Source organism: Triticum dicoccoides, chromosome 5A, assembly GCF_002162155.2.
Source record: "Triticum dicoccoides isolate Atlit2015 ecotype Zavitan chromosome 5A, WEW_v2.0, whole genome shotgun sequence".
Lineage (NCBI taxonomy): Eukaryota > Viridiplantae > Streptophyta > Magnoliopsida > Poales > Poaceae > Triticum > Triticum dicoccoides.
Window position 1 is genome coordinate 492,595,096 of NC_041388.1, and position 16,432 is coordinate 492,611,527.

The window sequence follows — 16,432 nt, forward strand, 5'->3', positions numbered from 1 at the left end:
GATCTTAGTGTTCTCAAGAGTGTTGTATTACGAGATAAAGAATACAACTTGGGGGCTATTGTTGCACGCAGGTTGCATCTTAATGGCTTAACTGGAGATTTGTTTGGTGGAATATATGCAACTCGTGTACCTAACTTTCTTGGTATACCCATACCCGGGGATGATATTGAGTTGCTGCTTATCTAGATTATAATGGGATGATATTGAGTTGCTGCTTATCTAGATTATAATGCTATGGTTCGTCATCAGTTTGTTGAGAGGAAAGACCAGTTCCTCCAGTACCGACTAATCTTTGACAGACGATGCACCGTCCACGTTGCTCTCCCTGCTCCTGCTTTCTTTGATTTTAAGACAAAAGGGAGATATGTTATAACCAGGGAGGAGGTGAACGAGTACGAGAGGAGGACGGAGGCAGCTCGCCTACAAGCTGCAGCTCATGAGGCAATTGTCGCTGCATCTTAGTACGACCCCAGCTACAACTTTGATCCATGGGCATAGACCAACTTAGGCCAAAAGCCTAAGCTTGGGGGAGAACGTATTTCTCACCGGCATTACATTCATGTTCACACACTCATTCCAGTTGTCGGTGTTCATACTTTTTCATTGTATCATCCATGCTAGTTTATTTTATTTTTAAGCTTTCTTCTTGTGTGTTTGAAAAACCTTAAGAAAAAACAAAAAAATAGTTGTAGCTTTTAGCTAGTTTATTTTCCATGATTGTAGTAGTAGTAATTAAAAATAAAACCCAAAAAGATTTTGTTCTTCTTTTGCTTGTTGGGAGCTTTCCCATGTAAATAGTTTTGTTTCTTTTCTTGTTCTTTGGGGGTCGAGAGGAGAAGACCATAATGAAAATGTTGAGTGGCTCTCATATGCATTATTGTTGATCTAACAAAGAGTCCATATTACCTTGTCTTCTCCCATGTATTGAATGCTTGCAGATTCCAGCTTAGTCCAATGCACGTGTACTATTACTATTATCCACACTATTCGGTTGTGCAAGTGAAAGGCAATAATGACGATATATGATGAACCGGTTGAGATGATAAAAGCTGGTATGAACTCGACCTCTCTTGTTTTTGTAAATATGATTAGTTCATCGTTCCTGATTCAGCCTATTATGAATGAAACATGTTTGCAATGACAATTAGAGATTATAGTTGCTCATGCCATGCTTAATTTGCTAGGAGTTTATAATGGTTTACCTTGCGTGCCAACATGCTATTAAAATGGTTGTGATGTGGTATGATAGGGTGGTATCCTCCTTTGAACGATTCGAGTGGCTTGACTTGGCACATGTTCACGCATGTAGTTGAAACAAAATCAACATAGCCTCCACGATATTTATATTCATGGTGAATTATATCCTACTCATACTTGCATTCAGTGTTGATTAATTTTAATGCATGTTCATGACTGTTGTCGCTCTCTAGCTGGTCGCTTCCCAGTCTCTTTCTAGCCTAAACTTGTACTAAGCGGGAATACTGCTTGTGCATCCAATTCCATAAACCCCAAAACTTGAATGCTGGCTTTACATATTTACAACAACAAGAGCAAACAGAGTTTGTAAAAGTTTTTCTTTATCACTTTCAGTTTATCAACTGAATTGCTTAAGGACAACCAAAGGTTTAAGCTTGGGGGACGTCTCCAACGTATCTACTTTTCCAAACAATTTTGCCCTTGTTTCGGACTCTAACTTGCATGATTTGAATGGAACTAACCCAGACTGACGCTGTTTTCAGCAGAATTGCCATGGTGTTATTTTTGTGCAGAAATAAAAGTTCTCGGAATGACCTAAAAATCAACGGAGATTATTTTTGGAATATATAAAAAAATACTGGCGAAAGAATCAAGGCCAGGGGGCCCACACCCTGTCCACGAGGGTGGGGGGCGCGCGTACCGCCCTGGGCGCGCCCCCTGCCTCGTGGGCCCCCTGGTGCTCCTTCGACCTCAACTCCAACTCTATATATTCTTGTTCGGGGAGAAAAAACCATATAGAAGGATTCATCGGGTTTTACGATATGGAGCCGCCGCCAAACCCTAATCTCTCTCGGGAGGGCTGATCTGAAGTCCGTTCGAGGCTCCGGAGAGGGGAATCCGTCGCCATCGTCATCATCAACCTTCCTCCATCACCAATTTCATGATGCTCATCGTCGTGCGTGAATAATTCCTACGTAGGCTTGCTGGACGGTGATGGGTTGGATGAGATTTATCATGTAATCGAGTTAGTTTTGTTAGGGTTTGATCCCTAGTATCCACTATGTTCTGAGATTGATGTTGCTATGACTTTGCTATGCTTAATGCGTGTCACTAGGGCCCGAGTGCCATGATTTCAGATCTGAACCTATTATGTTTCCATGAATATATGTGAGTTCTTGATCCTATCTTGCAAGTCTATAGTCACCTATTATGTGTTATGATCTATTAACCCCGAAGGGACAATAATCGGGATACTTACCGGTGATGACCGTACTTTGAGTTCATGTATTCACTATGTGTTAATGCTTTGGTCCGGTACTCTATTAAAAGGAGGCCTTAATATCCCTTAGTTTCCAATAGGACCCTGCTGCCACGGGAGGGTAGGACAAAAGATGTCATGCAAGTTCTTTTCCATAAGCATGTATGACTATATTCAAAATACATGCCTACATTACATTGATGAACTCGAGCTAGTTCTGTGTCACCCTATGTTATAACTATTGCATGAGGAATCGCATCCGACATAATTATCCATCACTGATCCATTGCCTACGAGCTTTTCATATATTGTTCTTCGCTTATTTACTTTTCCGTTGCTACTGTTACAATCACTATAAAACCAAAACTGCTTCCATTACTTTTGCCACCATTACCACTACTATCATATTACTTTGCTACTAAATACTTTGTTGTAGATATTAAGTTTCTAGGTATGGTTGAATTGACAACTCAGCTGCTAATACTTGAGAATATTCTTTGGCTCCCCTTGTGTCGAATCAATAAATTTGGGTTGAATACTCTACCGTCAAAAACTCTTGCGATCGCCTATACTTGTGGGATGTCAGAGAAAGGTTGATGAAGACGATGGCGACGGATTCCCCTCTCCGAAGCCCTGAACGGACTCCAGATCATCCCTCCCGAGAGAGATTAGGGCTTGGCAGCAGCTCTGTATCGTAAAACACAGTGAATCCTTCTCCATTATTTTTTTCTCCCCGAATGTGAATATATAGAGTTGGAGTTGATGTCGGTGGAGCCTCAGGGGGCCCACGAGGCAGGGGCGTGCCCTGCACCCTCGTGGACAGGGTGGGCCTGGTGTTGATTATTTTGCCTATATTTTTTATTAATTCCAAAATGTGTCTCCGTCGATTTCCAGGTCATTCCGAAAACTTATATTTCTGCAAAAAAATAACACCATGGCAATTCTGCTGAAAACAACGTTAGTCCGGGTTAGTTCCATTCAAATCATGCAAGTTAGAGTCCAAAACAAGGTCAAAAGTGTTCGGAAAAGTAGATACGTTGGAGACGTATCAACTCCCCCAAGCTTAAACCTTTGCTTGTCCTCAAGCAATTCAGTTGACAAACTGAAAGTGATAAAGAAAAACTTTTACAAACTCTGTTTGATCTTGTTGTTGCAAATATGTAAAGCCAGCATTCAAGTTTTCAGCAAAGATTATGAACTAACCATATTCACAATAACATTTAGGCCTCATGTTTACTCAAAGCAATGGCAACTCAAAGCAATGGCATAATCAACTAGCGGGCAATAATAATAGTAAATCTCGGATGACAACACTTTCTCAAAACAATCATAATATGATATAACAAGATGGTATCTCGCTAGCCCTTTCTGAGACCACAAAACATAAATGCAGAGCACCCTTGAAGATCAAGGACTAACTAGACATTGTAATTCATGGTAAAAGAGATCTAGTCATACTCAATGTAAATTAATAGTAGTGCATGCCAATGACAACGGTGCTCTCCAACTGGTGCTTTTTAATAAGAGGGTGATGACTCGACATAAAAGTAAATAGATAGGCCCTTCTTAGAGGGAAACAGGGATTTGCAGAGGTGCCAGAGCTCGAGTTTTGAAACAAAGATAAATAATATTGTGAGTGGTATACTTTCATTGTCAACATAACAACCAAGAGATCTTGATATCTTCCATGCTACACACATTATAAGCAGTTCCCAAACAGAATGGTAAACTTTATACTCCCCACCACCAACAAACATCAATCCATGGCTTGTCCGAAACAACGGGTGCCTCCAACTAACAACAATCCTCGTGGAGTTTTGTTTGCAATTATTTTGGTTTAGCATGGGACTGGGCATCCCGGTTACCAGCCATTTTCTCGTGAATGATGAGCGGAGTCCACTCATCTTGAGAATAACCCACCTAGCATGGAAGATATAGACAACCCTAGTTGATACATGAGCTATTCGAGCATACAAAACAGAATTTCATTTGAAGGTTTAGAGTTTGGCACATACAAATTTACATGGAACGGCATGTAGATACCGCTTATAGGAAGCTATGGTGGACTCATATGGAATAACTTTGGGGTTTATGGAAGTGGATGCACAAGCAGTATTCCCGTTTAGTACAAGTGAAGGCTAGAAAGAGACTGGGAAGCGACCAACTAGAGAGCGACAACAGTCATGAACATGCATTAAAATTAATCAACACTGAGTGCAAGCATGAGTAGGATATAATTCACCATGAACATAAATATCATGGAGGCTATGTTGATTTTGTTTCAACTACATGCATGAACATGTGCCAAGTCGAGAAACTCGAATCATTCAAAGGAGAATACCACCCTCTCATACCACATCACAACTATTTGAATAGCATGTTGGCACGCAAGGTAAACCATTATAAACTCCTAGCTAATTAAGAATGGCATGAGCAACTATAATATCTACTTGTCATTGCAAACATGTTTCATTCATAATAGGATGAATCATGAACAATGAATGATAACCCACAAGTATAGGGGATCGCAACAGTTTTTGGGGGTAGAGTATTCAACCCAAATTTATTGATTCGACACAAGGGGAGCCAAAGAATATTCTCAAATATTAACAGTTGAGTTGTCAATTCAACTGCACCTGAAAGACTTAATATCTGCAACAAAGTAATAAGGAAGTAATGGTAACGGTGGCAAAAGTAATAGTATTGGTTTTGTACTAATTGTAACAATGGCAACGGTAAAGTAACTAAGCGAAGATCAATATGTGAAAAGCACGTAGGCATTGGATCAGTGATGGATAATTATGTCGGATGCGATTCCTCATGCAACAGTTATAACATAGAGTGACACAAAACTAGCTCCAGTTCATCAATGTAATGTAGGCATGTATTTTGAATATAGTCATACGTGCTTATGGAAAAGAACTTGCATGACATCTTTTGTCCTACCCTCCCGTGGCAGCGGGGTCCTACTGGAAACTAAGGGATATTGAGGCCTCCTTTTAATAGAGTACCGGGACAAAGCATTAACACTTTATGAATACATGAACTCCACAAACTATGGTCATCACCGGTAATTGTCCCGATTATAATCACTTCAGGGTTATCGGATCATAGCACATAGTAGGTGACTATTGACTTACAAAATAGGATCAAGAACTCACATATATTCATGGAAACATAATAGGTCAGAATCTGAAATCATGACACTCGGGCCCTAGTGACAAGCATTAAGCATAGAAAAGTCATAGCAACATCAATCTCAGAACATAATGGATACTAGGGATCAAACCCTAACAAAACTTACTCGATTACATGATAAATCTCATCCAACCCATCACCGTCCAGCAAGCCTACGATGGAATTACTCACGCATGGCGGGGAGCATCATGAAATTGGTGATGGAGGAAGGTCGATGATGATGGTGGCGAGGGATTCCCCTCTCCGGAGCCCCGAACGGACTCTAGATCAACCCTCCCGAGAGAGATTAGGGCTTGGCGGCGGCTCCGTATCGTAAAACATGATGAATCCTTCTCTCTGATTTTTTTTCTCCGAATGTGAATATATAGAGTTGGAGTTGAGGTCGGTGGAGCCTCAGGGGGCCCACGAGACAGGAGGGCGCGCCCAGGGGGTGGACGCGCCCTCCACCCTCGTGGACAGGGTGTGGGCCCCCTGACGTTGATTCTTTCGCCATTATTTTTTATATATTCCAAAAATATTCTCCGTGAAGTTTCGGGTCATTCCGAGAACTTTTATTTCTGCACAAAAATAACACCATGGCAATTCTGCTGAAAACAGCGTCAGTCCGGGTTAGTTCCATTCAAATCATGCAAGTTAGAGTCCAAAACAAGGTCAAAGGTGTTTGGAAAAGTAGATACGATGGAGACGTATCAACTCCCCCAAACTTAAACCTTTGCTTGTCCTCAAGCAATTCAGTTGACAAACTCAAAGTGATAAAGAAAAACTTTTAAAAACTCTGTTTGATCTTGTTGTTGTAAATATGTAAAGCCAGCATTCAAGTTTTCAGCAAAGATTATGAACTAACCATATTCACGATAACATTTAGGTCTCATGTTTACTCATATCAATGGCATACTCAACTAGCGAGCAATAATAGTAAATCTCGGATGACAACACTTTCTCATAACAATCATAATATGATATAACAAGATGGTATCTCGCTAGCCCTTTCCGAGACCGCAAAACAAAAATGCAGAGCACCTCTAAAATTCAAGGACTGACTAAACATTGTAATTCATGGTAAAAGAGATCCAGTCATAGTCATACTCAATGTAAACTAATAGTAATGCATGCAAATGAGAGCGGTGCTCTCCAACTGGTGCTTTTTAATAAGAGGATGATGACTCAACATAAAAGTAAATAGATAGGCCCTTCGCAAAGGGAAGCAGGGATTTGTAGAGGTGCCAGAGCTCGATTTTGAAATAGAGATAAATAATATTTTGTGTGGCATACTTTCATTGTCAACATAACAACCGAGAGATCTCGATATCTTCCATGCTACACACATTATAGGCGGTTCCCAAACTGAATGGTAAAGTTTATACTCCCCCTACCACCAACAAACATCAATCCATGGCTTGTCCGAAACGACGGGTGCCTCCAACTAACAACCATCCTGGGGGAGTTTTGTTTGCAATTATTTTAATTTAAGCATGGGACTGGGCATCCCGGTTACCGGCCATTTTCTCGTGAGTGAGGAGCGGAGTCCACTCCTCTTGAGAAAAACCCGCCTAGAATGGAAGGTATAGACAGCCCTAGTTGATACATGAGCTATTCGAGCATACAAAACAGAATTTCATTTGAAGGTTTAGAGTTTGGCACATACAAATTTACTTGGAACGGCAGGTAGATACCGCATATAGGAAGGTATGGTGGACTCATATGGAATAACTTTTGGGGTTTATGGAAGTAGATGCACAAGAAGTATTCCCGCTTAGTACAAGTGAAGACTAGAAACAGACTGGGAAGCGACCAGCTAGAGAGCGACAACAGTCATGAACATGCATTAAAATTAATCAACACTGTGTGCAAGCATGAGTAGGATATAATTCACCATGAACATACATATCATGGAGGCTATCTTGATTTTGTTTCGACTACATGCGTGAGCATGTGCCAAGTCAAGCCACTCGAATCGTTCAAAGGATGATATCACCCTATCATACCACATCGCAACCTTTTTAATAGCATGTTGGCACGCAAGGTAATCCATTATAAACTCCTAGCAGATTAAGCATGGCATGAGCAACTATAATCTCTAATTGTCATTGCAAACATGTTTCATTCATAATAGGCTGAATCAGGAACGATGAACTAATCATATTTACAAAAACAAGATAGGTCGAGTTCATACCAGCTTTTCTCATGTCAATCAGTTCATCATATATCGTCATTATTGCCTTCCACTTGCACGACCGAACGGTGTGGATAATAATAATAGTTCACGTGCATTGGACTAAGTTGGAATCTGCAAGCATTTAATACACAGGAGAAGACAAGGTAATATGGGCTCTTTGTTAGATCAACAATAATGCATATGAGAGCCACTCAACATTTTCATCATGGTCTTTCCCTCTCGACCCCCAAAGAAAAGAAAAGAAACAAAACTATTTACACGGGAAAGCTCCCAACAAGCAAAAGAAGAAAGAGAAATCTTTTGGGTTTTCTTTTTTAATTACTACTACTACAGGCATGGAAAGTAAACTAGCTAAAAGCTACAACTATTTTTTTGTTTTTCTTAAGGTTTTTCAAACACACAAGAAGAATGCTGGAAAAGAAAATAAACTAGCATGGATAGTACAATGAAAAAGTATGAGCACCGACAACTGGCATGAGTATGTGAACATGAATGCAATGTCGGTGAGAGATACGTACTCCCCCAAGCTTAGGCTTTTGGCCTAAGTTGGTCTATGGCCATGGCTCAAAGCTGCCCTCTCTAGTGTACGAAGGAGTGTCCTCTGGGTGCCACTGGTTGGCGATCTCCTCCGGATCCCACCGATAAACAGACTGTCGATAAGGGTCAAGGGGTGGCTCCGACTCGGGTTCTGGAGCTGATGTTAGGCTTCGGTAGGCATGAATGGCCTCCGGCAAAATGAGGTACATGCCTGAAAATATGTTAAACAAAGAGGGCGCGGGCAAGGTAATAATTTCATAGTAGTTTTTATCAAATATCAATCTATACTTAAGCATCTTCTTTTTATCCTTAACAATGAAATCATGTGCTACCATACTCTTATAATCTAGAAAAATAGGGGCAGCAACCTTTCCTCTTTCTCATAATGCCTAATAGGTATCCTAAAGTGTGCATCAAGGCGTGAAGCAAGGATGCCTCCAAAGATGGGGCCCTTTGTACGGTTCAGATTTAACCGTTTAGCAACAATAGCGCCTAGACCGAAAGTTGTGTCACGAAACAAAGCATGGCGCAAAATAACAATATCAGGAGCACTGAGATTTCCACTGTTTCCGCGCCCAATCAAGCATCTACTAGCAAATATTGCAAAGTAACGTAGAACAGGAAAATGGATGCTAGTAATTCTTGCATCGGAAACTTTCCTCGTTTTCCCTACAGCAATCATATCAATAAATCCATCCACATCATTACGATGTGGTTCCTCTATGCTGCCCGCAGAGGGTATCTTACAGACCCGACAAAATCATATAGTGACATCTCCTTAACCTCATCATATAAATGAAATTCCACTGAAGGTGGTGATTTCCTAGCAAGGAAGTAAAAAAATTGCACGAAAATATTAGTGAGGAGGAGATATTGTTCGTGTTGGTCGCGAAGGAAGTCGATGAGGCCTGCATTCTCAGCCAAATAATAGAAGTCCTCATAAATCCCCCCTGCTTTCAAGAACTCATCACAAGGCCATTCGCACGACCGAACCTCAGCAGTACGAGAGCGATTATATTTGGGCTTCTGATTCTCTTCACTTTGCTTATCCTTCGAGTTTTGGCTCGAAGAGCCTCTCAACAATCTCTTCATCATTTTCTTTCTCTGAAAAATTCCTGAAATTTTTAGTGATTCAAAATAATAGTGAGCCAAACTCAACAAGATTGATAGCAACTACTCCCACAAGTGCCTAGAGACCATATCATGCATTAAAACTACTTCTGACCACATAAACTTGACATGCAAGCTCAAGAACAGGGTCACCTAAGCAGCAAAAAATTGCAATAAATAAAGCACTAGAACAAAAACTAATTGGACCATTGGAGGAGTCACATACCGAAGAACAATCCCCCAAAGCAGTTTTGTGAATGGAGCTTTGAGCAAGGAGATCGAAAATGACAGCAAGAGGAGCTAGAACTCGGGTTTGAGCTGGTGGAGGATTTTTCTGGAGGAAGACGAAGTGTGTGGGTGCAAGAATGAGTGGAGGGGGCCCATGTGGGGCCCACGGGGCAGGGGGCGTGCCGTGGACCCTCGTGGCCAGGTGGTGGGTCCCCCTGGTGTGTTCTTAGTGCCAAATATTCTAGAAAAAATCATATAAAATTTTTAGGGCATTTGGAGAACTTTTATTTTCGGGGTATTATTTATTGCACAGATAATTCAGAAAACAGATAGAAAATACTATTTTCTTCTTCTTTATTTAATCTAAATAACAGAAGGTAAAAGTAGGGTATAGAGAGTTGTGCTTTCTAACTTCATCCATCTCATGCTCATCAAAAGGAATCCACTAACAACGTTGATCAAGTCTTGTTAACAAACTCTTTTCGAAAACATGAAACCGGAGAATTTTCGAATAACACTAAGTTACCTCAACTAGGATATGCATGTCCCCAACAATAAGAATATCATATTTCTTCTTGACAGTAGGAAGAGGAAATTCAAAACCTCCAATAATAATCGTTGAAGTTTTCCAATAGAATTAATATTGTGGACTTGAGGTTGTTTCATCGGAAAGTGTACCGTATGCTCATTACCATTAACATGAAAAGTGACATTGCCTTTGTTGCAATCAATAACAGCCCCTACAGTATTCAAAAAGGATCTGCCAAGAATAATAGACATACTATCGTCCTCGGGAATATCAAGAATAATAAAGCCGTTAAAATAGTAACGTTTGCAACCACAACAGGCACATCCTCACAAATACCGACAGGCATAGCAGTTGATTTATCAGCCATTTGCAAAGATATTTCAGTAGGTGTCAACTTATTGAAATCAAGTCTACGATATAAAGGGAGAGGCATAACACTAACACCAGCTCCAAGATCACATAAAGAAATTTTAACATAGTTTCTTTTAATGGAGCATGGTATAGTTGGTACACCTGGATCTCCTAGTTTCTTAGGTATTCCACCTTTAAAAGTATAATTAGCAAGCATGGTGGAAATTTCAGCTTCTGGTATCTTTCTTTTATTTGTAACAATATCTTTCATACTATTAGCGTAAGGATTCATTTTAAGCATATCAGCAAACGCATAGGCAAAAAGATAGGTCTAATCATTTCAGCAAAGCGCTCAAAATCCTCATCATCCTTTTTCTTGGATGATTTAGGAGGAAAAGGCATGGGTTTCTGAACCCATGGTTCTCTTTCTTTACCGTGCTTCCTAGCAACGAAGTCTCTCTTATCATAAAGTTGATTCTTTGATTATGGGTTATCAAGATCAACAACATGTTCAATCTCTACATCATTGTCATTGCTAGGTTGAGCATCAACATGAGCATCATCATTAATATTATCACTAGGTTTATGTTCATTACCAGATTGTGTATCAGCATCAGAAATAGAAATATCATTGGGATTCTCAGGTGTGTCAACAACAGGTTCACTAGAAGCATTCAAAGTCCTATCATTTTTCGTTTTCTTCTTCTTAGAAGAACTAGGTGCATCAACATTAGTTCTTTGAGAATCTTGCTCAATTCTCTTAGGGTGGCCCTCAGGATACAAAGGTTCCTGAGTCATTTTGCCCCCTCTAGTCACAACTCTAATAGCATTATCATTTTTTCTTATTATTTAATTCATTGAGCAAATCATTCTGAGCTTTAAGTACTTGTTCTACTTGAGTGGTAACCATGGAAGCATGTTTACTAATAAGTTTAAGTTCACCTTTAACTCTAGACATATAATCACTCAAGTGTTCAATCATATAAGCATTACGTTTCAATTGTCTACCAACATAGGCATTGAAGTTTTCTTGTTTAAAACTCATCTAAGCATTGGTTAGCAGACTTATAACGAGGAATATCACCTTCATCAAATCTATAGAGAGAATTTACCTTACTACCTGTGTCGGGTTATCAAGACCATGTATTTCTTCAATAGGTGGTAAATTCTTCAGATCTTCAGCTTTAATACCTTTTTCTTGCATAGATTTCTTTGCCTCTTGCATATCTTTAGGTCTGAGAAATAGAATACCCATTTTCCTCAGAGTTGGGTTAGGAGTTTGTTCAGGAAGTGTCCAATTATTTTCATTTGTCAACATATTATTCAATAGCAATTCAGCTTGATCAACAATTCTTTCCCTGAAAACACAACCAGCACAACTATCCAAGTGGTCTATGGAAGCACTGGTTAGTCCATTATAATAGATATCAAGTATTTTATTTTTCTTGAGAGGATGATCTAGCAAAGCATTAAGTAATCGGAGAAGCCTCCCGCAACCTTGTGGGATACTCTCTTCTTCAATTTGCACAAAATTATATATTTCCCTTAAGGCAGCTTGTTTCTTATGAGCGGGGAAATATTTAGCAGAGATGTAATAAATCATATCCTGGGGACTACACACACAACCAGGATCAAGATAATTAAACCATGTTTTAGCATCACCCTTTAATGAGAACGTAAATAACTCAAGGATAAAGTAATAGCGAGTTTTCTCATCATTAGTGAACAGGGTGGCTATATCATTTAATTTTGTAAGATGTGCCACAATAGTTTCAGATTCATAGCCATAAAAAGGATCAGATTCAACCAAAGTAATTAACTTAGGGTCGACAGAAAAATCATAATCCTTATCGGAAATACAGATAGGTGAAGTAGCAAAAGCAGGGTCATATTTCATTCTAGCATTCAAAGGCTTTTCTTTCAGCTTAGCTAACAGTTTGTTAAGATCATATCTATCATTGCAAGCTAAGAAGTCTCTAGCAGTTTCTTCATCCATAACATAACCCTCAGGCATAATAGGCAATTCATATCTAGGGGGAGAATCTTCATCATCACTTTCATCAATATTATTAGTTTCAATAATTTCATTCTCTCTAACCCTAGCAAGGGGTTCATCAAGAAATTCACCTAGAGGCACAGTATTATCAAGCATAGAAGTAGTTTCATCATAAGCATCATGCAAAGCAGAAGTGGCATCATCAATAACATGCGACATATCAGAACGAATAGTAGGTGTAGGTGTCGCAAGTTTACTCAAAACAGAAGGTGAATCGAGTGCAGAGCTAGACGGCGGTTCCTTACGTCCCCTCATATTTGAGGGAAAAATCTTGGTTCTTTCATCTTTAAAGTTCCTCATACTGATCAACAGATATAAATACCAAGTGACTCAAAGGATAGAGCTATGCTCCCCGGCAACGGCACCAGAAAATAGTCTTGATAACCCACAAGTATAGGCGATCGCAACACTTCTCGAGGGTAGAGTATTCAACCCAAATTTATTGATTCGACACAAGGGGAGCCAAAGAATATTCTCAAGTATTAACAGTTGAGTTGTCAATTCAATCGCACCTGAAAGACTTAATATCTGCAGCAAAGTATTTAGTAGCAAAGTAATATGGAAGTAATGGTAACGGTGGCAAAAGTAATAGTATTGGTTTTGTAGTAATTGTAACAATGGCAACGGTAAAGTAACTAAGCAAAGCTTAATATGTGAAAAGTTCGTAGGCACCGGATCAACGATGGATAATTATGTTGGATGCGATTCCTCATGCAACAGTTATAACATAGGGTGACATAGAACTAGCTCGAGTTCATCAATGTAATATAGGCATGTATTCTGAATATAGTCATACGTGCTTATGGAAAAGAACTTGCATGACATCTTTTAGCCTACCCTCCCGTGGCAGTGGGGTCCTATTGGAAACTAAGGGATATTAAGGCCTCCTTTTAATAGAGTACCGGAACAAAGCATTGACACTTAGTGAATACATGAACTCCTCAAACTATGGTCATCACCGGTAATTGTCCCCATTATTGTCACTTCAGGGTTAACGGATCATAGCACATAGTAGGTGACTATTGACTTGCAAAATAGGATCAAGAACTCGCATATATTCATGGAAACCTAATAGGTTCAGCTCTGAAATCATGGCACTCGGGCCCTAGTGACAAGCATTAAGCATAGCAAAGTCATAGCAACATCAATCTCAGAACATAATGGATACTAGGGATCAAACCCTAACAAAACTAACTCGATTACATGATAAATCTCATCCAACCCATCACCGTCCAGCAAGCCTACGATGGAGTTACTCACGCACGGCGGTGAGCATCATGAAATTGGTGATGGAGGAAGGTTGATGATGACGATGGCGACGGATTCCCCTCTCCGGAGCCCCGAACGGACTCCAAATCAGCCCTCCCGAGAGAGATTAGGGCTTGGCGGCGGCTCCATATCATAAAACGCGATGAATCCTTCTCTCTGATTTTTTCTCCCTGAACATGAATATATAGACTTGGAGTTGAGTTCGGTGGAGCCTTAGGGGGCCCACGAGATTGGGGGCGCGCCCTAGGGAGGTGGGCATGCCCCCCACCCTCGTGGACAGGGTGTGGGCCCCCTGATGTTGATTCTTTCACCAGTATTTTTTTATATTCCAAAAATATTCTCCGTGAAGTTTCAGGTCTTTCCGAGAACTTTTATTTCTGCACAAAAATAACACCATGGCAGTTTTGCTGAAAATAGCGTCAGTCCGGGTTAGTTCCATTCAGATCAGGCAAGTTAGAGTCCAAAACAAGGTCAAAAGTGTTTGGAAAAGTAGATACGATGGAGACGTATCAATGAACTAATCATATTTACAAAAACAAGATAGGTCGAGTTCATACTAGCTTCTCTCATCTCAATCGGTCCATCATATGTTGTCATTATTGCCTTTCACTTGCACGACCGAATGGTGTGGATAATAATAATAGTGCACGTGCATTGGACTAATCTGGAATCTGCAAGCATTTAATACAGGGGAGAAGACAAGGTAATATGCGCTCTTGGTTAAATCAACAATATTGCATATGACAGCCACTAAACAGTTTCATCATGGTCTTCTCCACTCGCCCCCCAAAGAAAAGAAATAAAACTATTTACACGGGAAAGCTCCCAACAAGCAAAAGAAGAACGAGAAATATTTTTGGGTTTTCTTTTAATTACTACTACTACAGGCATGGAAAGTAAACTAGCTAAAAGCTATAACTAATTTTTTTGGTTTTTATTAAAGTTTTTCAAACACACAAGAAGAAGGCTTGGATAAGAATTTAAACTAGCATGGACAATACAATGAAAAGGTATGAGCACCGACAACTAGAATGAGTGTGTGAACATGAATGTAATGTCGGTGAGAAATACGTACCCCCCCAAGCTTAGGATTTTGGCCTAAGTTGGTCTATGGCCACTGCTGGCCTGGCGGATATCCAAAATTGTGGCTGGGATCGTACTGAGATGCAGCAGCTACTGCCCGACGAGCTGCAGCTTGGAGGCGAGCTGCCTTCGTCCTCCTCTCATATTCATTCGCTTCCTCCCTGGTTATAACATATCTCCTTTTTGCTTGAAAGTCAAAGAAAGTAGGAGCAGGGAGGGCAACATGGACAATGCGCCGTCTGTCAAAGATTAGTCGGTACTGGAGGAACTGTTCATTCCTCTCAACAAACTGATGGCGAACCATAGCATTATAATCTAGATAAGCAGGAGGCAATTCCATATCATTTGCATGTATGGGAACATCAAGATAATTAGCTAGACGAGTTTCATAAATTCCACCAAACAAATCTCCACTTATACCGTTAAGATGCAACCTTCATGCAACAATGGCCCCCAAGTTATATTGTTTATCATCTAATATTGCACTCTTGAGGACACTAAGATCTGGTATGCACATGTGACAAGCCTCATCTTTACCGTTAATGCATCTACTAATAAAGAGAGCAAAATAATGTATGGAAGGGAAATGAATGCTCCCTATGGTAGCTTGTGTGATTTCCCTAGATTCCCCCATTGTGATACTAGCAAGAAAGTCTTTATATTCAGATTTGCGAGGTTCACTAACATTTCCCCAGTGCGGGTGTCGGTGTCAAAACCGGCGGATCTCGGGTAGGGGGTCCCGAACTGTGCGTCTAGGCCGGATGGTAACAGGAGGCAGGGAACACGATGTTTTACCCAGGTTCGGGCCCTCTTGATGGAGGTAAAACTCTACGTCCTACTTGATTAATATTGATGATATGGGTAGTACAAGAGTAGATCTACCGCGAGATCAAGGAGGCTAAACCCTAGAAGCTAGCCTACGGTATGATTGTTGTATATGAAGTTGTATATGAAGTTGTATATTCTATCGACTAGCCTGGCCCTGGTTTATATAATGCACCAGAGGCCTAGGTTAACAAGAGTCCTAGCCGAATACGCCGGTGGGGAGAAGTTCTTGTCTTGATCGCCAAGTCTTTGTGGAATCTTCCTTGTATGCGGCAGCTGTCCAAACTGGCCCATGAGTATACGGCCATGGGGGGGCTCGGCCCAATCTAATAGATCGGGAGACGACGTGGCGAGTACCCCCTAGTCCAGGACACTGTCAGTAGCCCCCTGAACAGGTCTTCAAGTTAGGGATGCTCCTCGATTCTTCCGAACTGTTCTTCATCTTCGGTCGTCGGTCTTGAAAACTGGTTCAACAAATCTTCTCATCTTCGATCTTGAGGATCGCCGAAATGCATTCGACGAGTTTACACGTCGGGTATCCGAGGAGCCCCTTTAAGTTTCCGGCCTTTATCAATGCCTAGTTTATTTTTATGCCACACCTCGGGTTTGAAGTTG